At 41.7% G+C, this 16,156-nt stretch overlaps 1 non-coding gene across 1 annotated transcript; it reads right to left on the bottom strand.

The window, feature by feature from the left end:
• Positions 1-10,504: 10,504 nt before the first annotated feature.
• LOC130991054 (small nucleolar RNA R71) lies at positions 10,505-10,611 on the bottom strand. Its single transcript, XR_009091018.1, has one exon. It is a non-coding gene; the product is annotated as a small nucleolar RNA R71 (small nucleolar RNA).
• Between the last annotated feature and the right edge of the window lie 5,545 nt (positions 10,612-16,156).

Raw genomic sequence — 16,156 nt, 5'->3', positions numbered from 1 at the left:
CTTCTCCTGGTAACGATCAGACGGATTGCTCTTATCGGTGTGGCTCATACCAGGTGGTTGCTCCAGGTTCCCATGCCCCAAGTTGAATTGGAGAGGTACTTGTTGGCCGAAGCTCCATGCTGGTAAACATGACTTAGCAATCTGGGCTCGGTAATGCCCATTCTGACCGCATTTCCTCCATTTCTGCTCCACTGACCTTCCTTCCTCCACAACCTTGTTTTCCCCCTGGACAGACCTATACTGACACAAATAAAGAGAAAAAACAGGGCCAAATGGCCCAAAAGTCGAAGACGCATCAAACAGTTGTTGAATTTGTTGGATAAGTGTAACCGTTTCTTCAACTGCATCAGATCCCAACACCTTTTCTTCCACCTACCTCATCTCAATATAGTGAGGACTGACATTTCCTTACATAAAGTGCTTTATAGGTGTCAACAACTGTTGCCCGAAATTAGTATTATGAAACGAGATGTAAAATTGATACACCTCATAAAATTTTAAAATACTTATTCGAGCAAAAAGATCTAAATATGAGGCAAAAATATAGCTCGAATTAATAAGGGACTATGACTGTGGAATAAATTATCATCCACGCAAAGCCAATATACTAGTGGATGCCTTGAGTAGAAAAATTTAAGTTAACTAGGATTTCTCCTTACCCATGAAGAAAAATTCTCATCAAGGATTTGAAAGTTTAATTTACAAATGGTTCTATCACAGCAAACCATAGAAGCTGTAATTCCAATGTTAACAATAACTCATGATTTGAGAATCATAATTGTTATAGTAGCAAGAGAAGATGAAAGGTAGAAAAATTACGGGTAAGGAATAGAAGGATTGATAATTATCAAGAAGCTCGGGGTAAAGCTATATTGTTTGAGAAAAGATTATGTATACTCAACAAAGAATAGTTGAGAAGTGAAATAATAAGTGAAGTTCATGTATGCTACCTTGAAACACTAAAATATATCAAGATCTCAAACAAAACTTTGGTGGAAAGAAATAGAAATGAAATATAGCTTTGGTTGTACAAACATGTTTGGCTTGCCAACAAGTAAGGCACTACCTCGAAAACCCTATGAGAAATTCTAACCATTATCTATGTCAACCTTATAAGACGCATATCGAGATATGTCACAAAACTCACGATCATATTCAGCTACGGTCTTCTTGCCTTGCTTTAAATTGCTAAATTTCGTCTCCTTTTTACTGACGACGGCTTATGAAAATATATTCTTCATAAAAACTTCTGTGAATTGGCCCCAAATAACGTTCTCCAGTCGCTCGAGGATATATATCTTCAGCTTCGTCTCTTACTAATAATCAGTCGATCCTTGTAGTTGAAATAACATACAAGAAGGTGCTCTTGATCATATATTGCATCAAAGGAAGCGAAACTCGTGAAACTCTACTATAAATAAGGGAATATTGACGATGAAAAACTTCCGAAATTCTTCTTTCAAGTTGATGGGGACAAGTAGTTCTCTAAATTATCCACATGGGGGATGGCAGATTTCCACTGCTTCTTTGAGACATCATGCCGAGTAAATACACAAAACCAAAATTAAGGTTTCATCCCATCAATAAGGTCAACCTACTACTTAACTATAAATCAACTAAGTTAATAAACTCATACACTAAAATTCAAACCATCTAAAGCAATTAAAACGCATCACCCTAGTAGTGACTACTTTGGCCATTTCATATCATAGAAAAAGTTGCGTCCATAAGGACTCTTAAGGTGCAATTGACATCCATCATTATTGTACCATCAAACTGTCTATATCGGCATCCACATAATATATATTCGTACACCTCATCATCCAAATGATCCTTTCTATTGGTATGCAAGAAATGAAAATTCTCCATGTATCAAGATATAAATATTAAAATATGAACAACACTTTTATCCGCTCAAGAAGTTCATACTGGTAGAGGATACTCATAAATAAACCATGTTATTCATATTCACTCACTTGAAAACATGTAAGCCTCTCCAACTACAAGTTTCTTGCAAAATTGCAATACTAATAACTCAAAACTCTTTCAAAACTGTAAATTGATACTTTAAAACGCTGAAAATCCATACCTGGCTAAGCTGGATGAGATGGAGAGCAGAGCTTTTACTATATTACTCATATTAGTCCAAAGATTCAAATTTAGACTAGACTTAAAGGAATATTTAGGCTCAGACCAAACGATCTGCTCTGATACCACTTTGTCACAGCCCGACCTAAGCTAGTGAATAGTTAAGTCGGGAAAAAGTGTGACTGAAAATAAAGTAAGAAAATGAAAAAGAAAATAGATCTCAATAAAAATCACTAACCTGCTTAAACAATAATTTACCAAAATATTTGGTAATCATACACAATCTTTTCTAAAACTCAAAAGCAGACAACTCACAATGCATAATGACAAGTTGTCTAAGTATCAAGTGACATAATTCTGTAAGTTATTAGCTTGAAATCTTTGCAACACATCAATAAAGTAAAACGCACTGAGCGTTGCAGCGGAGAAACTTAAGTGGATTACATGTATGAAGACATGGAATCCTGAGCCTAATTTAGTACTTATATATCAAAAGCTTTGCTCTGCTGACATCCATCTGCATCACAGCTTAACCTGCACATTTAGAAAACATATGCAGGGCTGAGTACTAAAAAGGTACTCAATGGTCACATGCCGAAATAACTTTAAAGCTTGCTCTTAAAACTATATATTGAACTTGCCATTTTAAGCATCACACTGGAGTTTTATTTAAATAACCTATGCATGCAAAACTGGAAAACTTCCGTATAATTATCATAAACTTCACATGTGTCTGCAAACATACTTCTTTGTACTCTACCATATCCGCAATGATAACAGTGTGCCGAGAAGGTGGCCACCTTCTACGGTCACTGACCGGCCGATACGCTAAACCGGCTCACGGTCCTAGACCGGCCGATACGCTAAACTGGCTCACGGTCCTAGGCCGGCCGATACGCTAAACCCGCTCACGGACCTAGACCGGCCGATACGCTAAACCGGCTCACGGTCCTAGGCCGGCCGATATGCTAAATCGGCTCACGGTCCCTTGTGTACAGTAATCCTATCTAACATCTGGATAGAACAAGATCCGAATTCGATTAACTTCTGGTGCCAGATAGGTATCATACAAGCTCATAAAATAATTTGGCAAGTCAATAACTTTAATATAACTTCATTCATGTAAACATCATGACATAGTGTGCACTTCAGATTTTGAGTTTAGAAAGCCCACCTGATCGTGGTCTGACGATCCAGGTGATTCTGAACTAATGCTTCACTTTTTTTCATTTGTATTTGACCTGATCGTGGTCTGACGATCCAGGTGATTCTGAACTAATGCTTCACTTTTTTTCCTTTGTATTTGACCTGCTGGCGTTTTGTGATAACTGCTGGGGACGATTTATGTTTTGGATGGATATTTGCTTTACTGTTTGGAATTTGCAGAATGGGGAAAAATTTGGTTCACGCTCAACTCCTCTCTTCTTATACTATTTTGAGTCGGTCTGAGCAATTGGCTGAGTCACAAGTTGGAGATACTTGATGTATTACATGCTACGTGTTTTATTATCACAAAAATCTTGTTTCTTCACAAGATAAATGTTGCCAATTTGATCTGATCAATCCATTCAAGATAGGATAAGAGTTGGGTTAATGAAATTGGGCTTCTTATGGGCCAATAACAGCTATTGGGTTCCTCTTAAAACTGAATTCATATATAATAACTTGGGCTCGACTACTCCAGCCCAAAATAACTATTGGGCTTTCTACTCTTACACAACTTTTGGCCCATTTATCCATAATTGTTGGGCTTTTGCATAAAATCATATCAACCTTAAAATCATGAAATACTCTGGCTTCTATGATTTTAAAAATCTCGATATAATCTGCTCGTTAAATAACTAAGTTTAGGTTTTGCATAAAAATTGAGACTTCTCTTTCTTCTTTAAAATCATAGAAAACAATATTAATAATATATATACTGCAGTGAAAATGCTGGGTGTTACAATATATGTATAGATGCATAGTTGATATATATATATATATATATATATATATAGGTAGAGAAGCATAGTATAGTGTGTATGTGTACATAGCATAGACCTATAGATGCTTGTATAGCTAGAGCATCATTTTAGTGTTAGGGCCTTTGTACATAAGACCCTACTTTTGTGAAAGACCTCGAGAAAGAGGCAATTTTTTTTCCCTATATATATACATAGATGTTGATGATTAGCAAGTTTCACTATCTTTATCAGAGCTTTGAGAATGATGATGATGTTGATGTTTGATGATAAATGAGAAATAGAGATTGATGAGAATTACGAACGATGATAGACGAGAAATAGAGTAGACGAGAATTTTGAGAATTTTGAGATCACGCATAAGATATAGAAGTGAAGTGAGAAAAAGAGAATTTGTATTTTGTAATGACGAACGGTTAGTGTCGAGGCCGATAGTTATATAATTCTTTTTTCCTTTATAGTATACCCCCGAGAAGAAGAGGGAACAGAAGGAACATAAACCGAGAAGAAGATGAAGAAGAGAAACGGAGAGACCAACAGTTGAGATAATACGGAGAGAGCTAGAGATTTCATTGCGATTTATAGACACGACCCTAATAGGACGAACGTATTATGGAGACCTCATGGGATGCATAGATACTATTGACAAATTGTACTTTGAAATAGAGGTACTTTTACCGGGACCGCGCGTATCATCGCTAGAGTAGTCATAAGAGTAGACTTATTGAGTCCCTGTCCCGCTTGGTCGTATTTAAATGTTTCTGCATCCATTTGAACTCCAACAGGAGATGAACTATTTGCTATTGAGAAAATTTTCCAGATCCACTGTGTTCGAGCCTGAACCGTTTGTGTTGGAAATCCTTACCCCTTGCTTTAACAGTGGACAATTTATTCATTTTCCATTTAATGGATTGTTTCTACTTCCAGTGTAGATTTACTCCCATCATATCATATCTCAGTTTTTATTCTAGGTTCTGTTCTAGCTTTTGATCTTACCTTGATTGTAACTTCTTCATTATCCTTGATATAGCACTGGCTGTTATGGAATCATTCCATTACTTGAGCTCATCTTGTACAAAGATTAGATATTTTTATTCATCACATCCTATTCCCTACCACATCCGACAAGAGTTAGGAATGTCTAGGTAACTAGGATGGCATAACAAGAAGAGTGATTGGAAGAAACATGATTTATGAGAACAGTCGTAGGATACTTTTATTTCGGGACGAGCACAACTTTTCGATTATAGATTTTCTTATATTAGCCAAGTATGCAAAAAGCTAACCATTTCGAGGATGAGAAGAAGTGATGCTAAGCCAGAGTATGCAATAGCAGATTCAAGGAGATCGAGATGACAAATTAGAACAGATAATGTTTTCCACGATAGCAGACTGAGATGACGACTAGTATAGATGTAACATCGTCGTAGTATTAGGGGATGTTTTATTTTTGTTATGCCCCGCAATTAGTGAGAGTTCTCGAAAGAGAAAATTTTCTTATATGTCTATATGATGATGACCAGAGAGTCTCTATGCTTGAGTAGAGCTTTGATCTGATGTTGCGATGATACACATGAACTATGTCTTTGACATTGAGTTATGAGAATTGAGAAAAAAGTATGATGTTGAGTAAGAGTCTTATGAATTGTGAGTTATGAGAATTAGTTCTAAGGTTGATATATGTCCCCTTAGACTACCGGCGAGAAAGAAAAACCGAATGAAGAAAGAAATAGAGTTGTTAATATGAGATAAGGCAATAAAACCGTAGCTGAATACGATTGTCAATTTTGTGACTTGGTTCGGTGTGCCACATATCGAGTAGAGGTGAACGAGAAGATGTCAGAATTGTTTCGATCAGGATTAAGACAAGAGATTCGAGTCGATTTAACGAATCAGAGTGCGTTTAGGTGTACTGAAGCATTAAATAGAGCGCTAGATATGGAACTAACAATGCAGCCAGAGAAAAGGATTCAAGCTTCAGCACCCCAATCGAATTAGAGCACTCAAACGTGAAATCCACCTTTTTCTGGACGAGGGCAAGAAGGAGAGAGAAAATGAGATGACCGAAGTCAAGGCCCTAAGAAGCCGTGGCAGAGTTAGAATGCGCCACCACAATATCAGAATATAGATAAACAGCCTTATGTTGGCCCAACTGCCCCGCAACAGTTTCTTAAGGACCAAGAGGAATACCATCCTGCCAGAAGTGCAATAAATTACATCTGAGAGGATGCAAGATGAGACAGAATAGCTGTTACACCTGCAGAAAGGTTGGACATTATTCGAATCAATGCCCAAATCATCAAACAAGGAGAAAGCGGAGGAAGACCGAGTCAATTTCATCTGAAATCAAGGCGATGGAGGGAAATCTACCGCTACCGCCACCATAGCGACGATAGCCAGCCTATCGACTACGACAGACTGGAATACAACAACCAATTCCGCAGGCAAATCAACCACATCGTTAGAGAATGTTCGCGCTTGAGCAGAAAGCACCGGACTAGAATCGAGGGGATTTGATAGGTATAGGCGAGTTAAAGGGCGTACCTATAGTAATCTTGTTCGACACTGGAGCATCGTATCCTTTTTATCTCTTATAATTGTGTCGATACCTTAGAATTGAATATAGAGCCTGCTCTGCAACGTCTAAGAGTAACCACACCCATAGGCAGAACTACTACGGTTTCGCACGTGTGCCCCAACTTAGAATTTAAGTTAGAATCGATTAAGCTAGAGGCTAGAAACCTGAGATTGATGCCTATGTGGCACTTGGATACAATTTTGGAAATGGATTGGTTAGAGGAAAACCATGCGAAGATACAATGCAAGGAGAGACGGATATCTTTCCAGCCACGTGGCCAAGAACCTACTTCATTCATTGGCATTGTGGGAAAATAGAAGAAGACACCCATCATCTCAGTGCTGCGAGCCAGGAAGCTTTTACAAACGTAGATGACGTGCCAGTCGTGCGAGAGTACAATGATATTTTTCCTGAAACTTTACCAGGATTACCACCAGATCAACAACTTGAGTTTACGATTGACCTTGAACCCGGTACCGCACCGACGTCGAAAGTGCCGTGTAGAATGGCCCCTGCAGAGTTGCAAGAGTTGAAGCTACAACTCCAAGAACTTCTAGATTTGGGTAGATTCTTTTAACGTTGAAGGCAACATTTTCTGTAAGTTCTCCCTATCTTGGGGAGTGTATCGTTTTTGAATAAAGAAAAGTTCATGTCGCAGCCCGTTTCCCAACGCTAGTAATAGCGGGGTACGAGTATCGATACGACTATTTTTAAAAGAATAGAAGATAAGATGTATAGGTCAAACATCAAGCGGAAGCTCGCATCAAAGGTGTTAAGAAAATCATCATAAATGAACCCAAGGGTAAAATCGTCAACATCGTTATAACTTTTTAATTATCAGGAATTTCATGAACAAAAACAAAACGGGTATAGCTCATTTTTCATAAGGAAGCCTAAAATCAAGAGTCTCACAGCAAAAGGCGTAACAATTATATGTATGAAGACATATAACCGCGAGTATATTGCTTGATTAGAAAGGAATAAAGTATCCTCTCACTAAGGTTTATCAACATCCGAAGGAAAACAAAGTACATCATCCTTAAGACTCTAACATCGAAGGAAAACAGCAAGGAAAACTTCATCAGTGAAACCATCCCCACCAGCACCACTCCAATCTCGCTCCATTGCATAGCCTGCACATTTAGAAATATATGCAGGGTGTGAGTAATAATACTCAGTGGGAAAACGCCGGAAAAACATCAAAGGCGCTCTTAGAGCTATATGTTTGGAACTTGCCACATCATCAGCACTACACAGAAATAAGTTAGCATAAATGAATCTGTGCATGCAGTTTTTATAATCATAACATCATAAGGAAACGATAGCGCTATGAAAGTATTCATCATGCATGTACCACATCTACAACTTCATCATTATCGGTACTGAGAAGTAGGCCTCCCTCTCAAGTACCGTGACTGGCCGACCCGAAGACGGCTCACAGTCACCTCTGTGCACAAAATCCCGCTTGTGGCAGGACCGAATTCGTCTCATCAGTAGAGGGTAACATACAAGCTCAACATCAGAAATTGGCAAGTCAAACAGTTCTTAAACATCATTTATCTCAAATCATTTGATAATTAAACTCATAAATATCATCATCAATCATTTTAGAAAGCTCATATGATAAACGTATACTCAAAATATTGCCCACCTGTAGTCCTTCGCTTAAGCTCGGATAGGAATAGGTGACTTACTTCTTCGTCTCGCTCGGATCTTCATAAATCATCAACATCATCACGAAGGTTCATGTGATAAAACAACCTTAGTTAGTACTCAATACTGAAATCCAAACTCGTCTCAACAATAACTTCTCACTCAACGTCTATTTACCCAGTAAAACTAAATCCCTAGGCATACTCGACTTCTAAGGATTCCCACATCTTACTTGATTTATGCCTAATTGTTCTAATTTTGGGGGTTTACATGCGCATATTTTAAGTTAAATCTTCTGGAAATTGGTGCGTTTTATGGTGTATTTGATGCTTTTCAGGAGATTTAGGTTTTAATGGTGGAAGAGTATAATTTTGGGGATTTTTGGCTAAAAATGGCGTTTTTACGCCAGACCAGACCAGAGCAGCGAAATCGCGCCAGAGAAGTCGAAGTGCCAGAGCAGTCGCGCCAGAGAAGTCGCGTCAGAGGGAAGAAATGCCAGAGTGGAGATTACTTCCAGAGCACGCATCACAGCTGGACTTACCTTCCTTTGCACGATTCTATTCCTTTTAGAGTCCGGCTTTGCATGGCAACTTTCATGGTGATCCAGAAGGATTTGAAGTCTATAATTAGGGCCATACTTTTCATTGTAAACAATCCAATCAATCCCTTGCCCTAATTTTTGGAGTTCTGCCGTGAAGAAGCATCCAGCGCTGCACTGCTCCGAAGCTTAGGAATTTACTCGCTTTCATAGTTTCGAGTTTTTATTGTTCTAAGTTAGATTTCAATTTAGTTTTTAGTTTAGTTTCTTGGATTGTGATTGCGTGACACAATTACACGTTCAAGACATTTACGGTATTTCGTATTTCAATTCAATTTATTTCCGTTTAATCATGTTTATGTTTTTCATTCATGTTTATGCTTTCCTTTCAATTATGCAATTTAAATTATGCACTTTAGTTTCACGCCTAGATTAGAAGTCTTTAAATTTACAAGTATTTAATTCTTTAAGTTAGGTTTAATTCAAGTTGTTTAAATTATTGCCTAGGTTAAGTTTAATTCAAGTTTAAGTTTAAATTTAAGTTTAAGTTTCAGTTTTTAAAATCAAACTCTTTACTGCTTTCTTTTTATTGTTTTTCCTACGATACTACTAGAAGCCCTTAAAGACTTTCCTTGTGAGATCGACTTGGGTTAACTTATCACTGCTAGGATGTCCTTGTTCTATTGCAAGTCAACTTAGAGGTGTTTAGGTTGAGTCAAATTTTGGCGCCGTTGCCGGGGAGAGTTTTAGGCGTTTTAGTTGTGTCGTTTTCACTTGCTTTATTTAATTTCCAGTGTTTCTCGTTTTTGTTTTTACGTTTCTTCCACTCGGTGCATTTAATCCGTTTGTTCAGTGTTGTGCATGCAGGGACGCCGTAGTCTTAAAGGCAAATTGGTGTCTCCTTTGCATAGTACGAGCGAAGGGATTTTCAGGAAGAATAGCTGCAAAGGAGTGATCGGGGACGACAGAGCAGACGGTTCAAACTCCAGCTCTGACGGAGAAACACGTGACAGAACTGAAGATTTCTTCTCTGACTCTGAACCTGAAGTTCCAGAGCAGACTGTAGAAGAGGAAGAAGCTTGCTCTGCCAAGTCTTACTCTGATTCTAAACTACCAGAGCAGAGCGCGGGAGAGGAGGAACTAGATTCGCCAGCCATCTCTGACTCTGAGCCTTCAGAGCAGCCGACGAAGGAGGACGCCAGCTCTGCCGATACAGCACACACGACAGAAACGGCAAAACAAGCTAAGGAGGAAGAGGTCAGCTCCGCCAATTTCAACCCTGAGCAGAATTTAAACGAAGAAAAGAAGGAGATGACCCAAAACATGGAATACATGGGAGACTTTACCAGGCCAGTGATTGGAGATACCAACACGTCGGCAATCGTGCTCCCCACTGTTGTGAGAAACAACAATCTCAAACCAAATGACTCGAATTTGCTGCCGGTGTTTCATGGGATGCCAAGCGAGGATGCGCTGCAATTCATTCGAGATTTTTGCACACAAGTGCAAACGATTCCTCTGCTTACTCTCATGGAGGACCAACTCAAGGTCAAGTGCTTCCCCTATGCACTTAAAGACCGGGCCAGGACGTGGATGCTCTCTCTGCCGCCCAACTCTATCACTACGTGGGGAGATGCTTGTGAAAAATTCATGCTGAAATACTAGCCAAGCCACAAAACACAGGAGCTGAGAACAAAAATAATGGAGTTCACTCAAGGAGTAGATGAGCCTTTGCATGAAGCTTGGGAGAGATATGAAGAACTCCTCCGTCAATGCCCTCAACATCAATTCACTAATGTGATGTTGATGCAGTTCTTCTATGATGGGTTAGTGCAAACTGCCCAATTTATGGTGGACAGCACGGCAGGAGGAAACATAGCTCGGAAGACTGCGGCAGATCTGAAAGAGATTTTCAAGACCTTGGCCGAAAGCTCCCAACAGAAGTCCGTCCGTGGAAGAAGAGTTGAAGCCAGCGCAGTGACCAATCAATTCGAGATGCAGCAGCAGTTAGCCTCAATCATGCGGGAAGTACAACAGTTGAAGATGGAAAAAATGGAAAATTCTCCAGTTCAGAGCTCAGCACTGCCGATGCCAACTCAGCCAAATCCTGCTCTGCCAACGCCAGCCCCGCCGAATCCAGTCCTCAGTACGTTGAACCTTGTGGTATTTGGGGAGATTTCAGCCATGGTGCCAATGAGTGTCATCGAATGGGAGAATTTACTCCGGAAGGACAAGCTGAAGTCTATGCGGCACAAGGATTCCAAAGCTATAATCAAGTGCAGAGCAGACCATACGGCCAGAGTATGAATCAAGGTCCACAGAATATCGCTGGAGGGTGGAGAAATCAGCCGAATGTTGGATGGGGAAATCAAAATTTTGGGGGGAATCAATTCCGTCGACCACCCCAAATGGGCTATCAACAACAATAACAGTATTTTCCACCACCACAGGGGTCCTGTCAACCATATAGACCACCATACCAACAGCAGCAATCCATTCCGCAACAGAGTGCGCAGCCGATTCCACCATAAAAATCCACGCTCGAAGAAACGCTTCAAGCTTTTATGGAGATCAGCAAACAAAGTATGGAGGCCCAAGCATTTACAATCAAAAGGCTTGAAACAACGGTTGGACAACTTTCCGGTGCCTTGAATCAAATCCAACAACAACAGCAGCCCGGGAAGTTTCATGGCCAACCTGCTCAGCCACATCAAGCTCTAGCTGTAACTGTTCTCCACAGTGGTAAGATTTTGGATAACAAAGTGGATGTTCCAATACAAACCAGAGCAGAGGAACCGTCCTGCCAGAGTAAAGCCAATTCCTCTGGCTTTACCAGAACAGAGCTGCCAAACTCTGCTCAATCCAGACCAGAGCTGCCGAGCTCAGCTCTGCCCAGCTCGACTGATGGAGAAAAGGTAGACCAGCAAAAGGAAGGAGAGAAGGAGAATGAGGTCAAGCTCCACAAAGCTTCTGCACCTTATCGACCACCGATTCCTTTCCCGGGCAGATTGAGCAACGAGAAGCAGGACCAACAGTTCGCTCACTTCTACAACATGCTTGCCAAGGTGAACGTGAATCTTCCTCTCCTTGATGTGATCAGAAAAGTCCCAGCATATGTGAAGTTTTTCAAGGAATTGGTCTCCAACAAGCGTAAGTTCGGAGACAATGAGAAGATTCTAGTCTCAGAAGTAGCAACCTCAATCATGCAGCAATCCCTACCACCAAAGCAGCGCGATCCAGGTAGCTTTGTAATTAATATTGCTTTGGGAAATGGTAAGGAAGCCACGGGTATGTTAGATCTGGGAGCGGGAATTAATTTGATGCCTTACTCTATTTTTCAACAATTAGAGTTAGGTAGTCTGAAATCCACTGGCATGTGTCTACAACTTGCTGATAGGTCCGTTAGGTACCCCCGTGGGATAGTAGAAGATATTCTGGTTAGAGTCGGGGATTTGATTGTGCCCGTTGATTTCGTAGTGCTTGAGATTGGGGATTTACATGAGAATGGTAGAGATCACACTCTGCTATTAGGAAGACCCTTTATGGCGACCACTGACACTTTGATTGATGTCAAAAATGGAACTATTAAAATGACAGTGTTAGGGGAATCAGTGTCTTTCTCGGTGCATGAAAATCGGGTTATGCCTTCTGCCAACTTTATGAATGAATGCTCATATATAGATGCTATTAATGGCTTGGTTGAGAAGGTATTTTTACAGGAGCAGGAATGCGTGGAAGTTTACGCTGGATCAACCGACATGGAGGAATTGGCTAGGGAAGTTGAAGAGTTCAGCGCTGCCCAGCCAGCTCTGCCCTTCAGCAATGCCCAACCAGCTCTGCCCTTCAGTGATGCCCAACCAGCTCTGCCGAGCTCAGCGCTGGAACTGAAGGAACCTCCCGCCAATCTCAAGTATGTTTTTCTGGAAGAAGGCGAGGAGAAGCCAGTTATCATCTCGTCTACTCTGACTCTAGAGCAAGAAGTGGCGCTGCTCGAGGTGTTGAAGAGAAACAAAGCAGCGCTGGGATGGAGCCTAGGTGACATACGTGGCATCAGCCCAGCCACATGCATGCACAGGATCAACCTAGAGGAAGGAGCTGCACCCAAGCGAGATGCCCAGCGACGCTTGAACCCAATTCTGATGGAGGTTGTGCGCAAGGAAATCCTTAAGCTCCTTGCCGAAGGATTATCTACTCTGTTGCCGATAGTGAGTGGGTGAGCCCGGTGCATGTCGTGCCAAAGAAAGGAGGAATGACGGTTGTGCGCAATGACAAGATGGAGTTGGTGCCGACACGTCCTACCACGGGATGGCGGATGTGCGTCGACTACAGGAAACTCAATGCCGTCACCAAAAAGGATCATTTTCCCCTCCCTTTTGTTGATCAAATGTTAGATCGGTTGGCAGGGCATGATTTTTATTGTTTTCTAGATGGTTTGTCAGGATACTACCAAATCGCAATCACACCGGAAGATCAAGTCAAAACTGCCTTCACCACGCCTTTTGGGACATTTGCATGGAAGAGGATGCCGTTCGGATTGTGCAATGCACCCGGGACGTTTCAACGATGCATGATGTCCATATTCTCTGATATGATTGGTAAATTCGTCGAGGTTTTTATGGATGATTTTTTGGTTTTTGGGCAGTCTTTTCATGATTGTTTGACTAAGATTGATGTAGTGTTGCAAAGGTGTATTGAAAGTGGCCTAACCTTGAGTTGGGAAAAGAGTCATTTCATAGTTACTAGCGGGATTGTCTTGGGTCATGTGGTGTCTAAGCATGGACTAGAGGTCGACAGAGCCAAGGTGGAGGTAATCCAAAAGTTGCCGCCCCCTATTGATGTCAAAGGGATTAGGAGTTTCTTAGGTCACGCCGGTTTTTACCGGCGTTTCATTAAAGATTTCTCTAAAATTAGCCAACCTCTATGCAAACTGCTAGCTCAGGATGTTCCTTTTAATTTCGATGACTCTTGCATGCATGCCTTTGAAACATTGAAACTTAAGTTGAGCTCTGCCCCGGTTGTGATTGCGCCTGATTGGTCATTGCCCTTTGAGATTATGTGTGATGCGTCTAACTCTGCTGTAGGAGCGGTACTAGGTCAGCGTGTGGATAAGATGTTACGTGTGATTTACTATGCTAGTTTAACTCTGAATAGTGCACAAGTAAATTACACCACTACTGAAAAAGAGATGCTTGCTGTGGTCTTTGCCTTAGATAAATTTCGAGCATACATCATTGGGTCTAAGGTCATTGTCCATAGTGATCATGCTGCACTTCGATATTTGATGACTAAACCTCAGGCTAAAGCTCGTCTCATCCGTTGGGTCTTACTGTTGCAAGAGTTTGATGTAGAGATCAGGGATAGGAAAGGGAGCGAGAATCACGTAGCTGACCACCTTTCCCGATTGAATAAAAATCTGCTAGAATCGAGTCGCAATTGCATCCCTGAATCTTTTCCTTTCGAGCATACATATGCATTAACCTTTGATAAGAGCAGCACTGCCGAGATCTACTCTGCCCAAGCCAGAGCAGAGGAGTCGAATACCAAAGCAGCGGAGTCGAATACCAGAGCAGAGAAGTCGATACCAGAGCAGAGGAGCCGACATCTCCAGCGCAGAATCAAAGCCAGCTCTGCTCTGGCCATCTCTGCCGAGATCACCTCTGCCAACCTTGCCGAACTCAGCGCTGCTTAGTGCAACCCTGCGAGCGCCGAGCCCTGGTATGCAGATATTGTAAATTACTTAGCTTGTGGTATTCTACGGACGGAGCTGACGTCGCAGGAGAGAAAGAGATTTTTAGCTCAGTGCAGGCATTATTATGGGGAGATTCCTAACCTCTTCAAGATTGGAAAGGATGATGTCATTCAACGGTGTGTGCCGACAGAGGAGCAACAACAACTGCTGAAAATGTGCCATGAAGATAATTGTGGTGGACACTTTGGGGGGCAGAAAACAACACATAAAATTCTTCAATCAGGTTTGTTTTGGCCTTCCATTTTCAAAGATGCACACACTTTCACTCTTGCATGTGATCGGTGCCAGAGAGTAGGGAATATCGGCCGCAGGAATGAGATGCCTCTCCAAAGCATTTTAATTGTCGAAATTTTTGATGTATGGGGCATTGATTTCATGGGGCCATTTCCTACTTCGCATGGGTTTCAATATATTTTACTTGCTGTAGATTACGTGTCCAAATGGGTTGAGGTTATCCCCACGCGGACATGTGATGCTAATGTGGTGCTTAAGTTTGTGCAAGAGAACATTCTTTCTAGATTCGGATTTCCTAGAGCTATTATTAGCGATGGAGGCAAGCACTTCTGCAACAAGTTGTTTGCAAAGCTCAAGAAGAAGAATGGGATCACGCACAAGGTTGCAACACCATACCACCCGCAGACCTCTGGACAAGCCGAGACGAGCAATCGGCAGATCAAGGGAATTTTGGAGAAAATGGTCCAGCCCTCGCGCAAGGATTGGTCCGTAAAGTTGAATGATGCTCTCTGGGCATACCGAACTGCCTTCAAGGGCGTGCTTGGGGTGAGTCCATACCGTCTAGTATACGGCAAGGCTTGCCATCTGCCGGTGGAGATAGAGCACAAAGCTTATTGGGCGATCAAAGCTGCCAACTATGACTTGGACTCTGCCGTGAAGCAGCAGACACTGCAAATGGAGGAGTTAGATGAGCTACGCAATGAGGCGTATGAGAATGCGAGGATTTACAAGGACAAAGTGAAACGACTACATGACCGCCGCATTTGCCACAAGAAGCTTTGCCCTGGAATGAAGGTGCTCTTGTTCAATTCTCGACTTAAGTTATTCCCGGGAAAGCTGAAATCTAGGTGGAGTGGTCCGTTTTTACTTAAGGAGGTGTTTGAGCATGGTGCTGTTGAGCTACTCAATGAAAACACGAAGGAGAGTTTCAGAGTGAATGGCCACCGAGTGAAACCATACTACGAGCACCAGAGTCAGACTATGGAAGTGGAGTCTCAAGCTCTGCACAACCCTTGTTGAAGTTCAGATCTGAAGTCGGGCTGGAGACTCTAACTCTAGCGCTTGGTGGAAGGCAACCCACCGTTGGTTTGTTTTTCTTTGTTCAGTTTTTGTTTTTCTTTGTTTTTAGTTGGGTGTTTCGTGTCTTTCCTAAGTTTTGGTTGCTTTGCGGATACTATGATGCTTGGTGAGCATGTCTTATTTTCAGCGTTGAAATTCTCATACAGCCGCCAGCGCTGCTGCCACCACCGCTGCACCTTTCCGCACTGTACTTCACCACCACTGCCCTTCTCCCCGCTGCACTTATCCAGCGCGGTCCTCTTCCGCGCTGCAACTTTCCGCTCTGCCACAGC

This window comes from Salvia miltiorrhiza, chromosome 6, assembly GCF_028751815.1.
Source record: "Salvia miltiorrhiza cultivar Shanhuang (shh) chromosome 6, IMPLAD_Smil_shh, whole genome shotgun sequence".
Classification (NCBI taxonomy): domain Eukaryota; kingdom Viridiplantae; phylum Streptophyta; class Magnoliopsida; order Lamiales; family Lamiaceae; genus Salvia; species Salvia miltiorrhiza.
The sequence above is the reverse complement of the archived record's forward strand: the minus strand, read 5'-3'. Positions and strand labels throughout refer to the sequence as shown.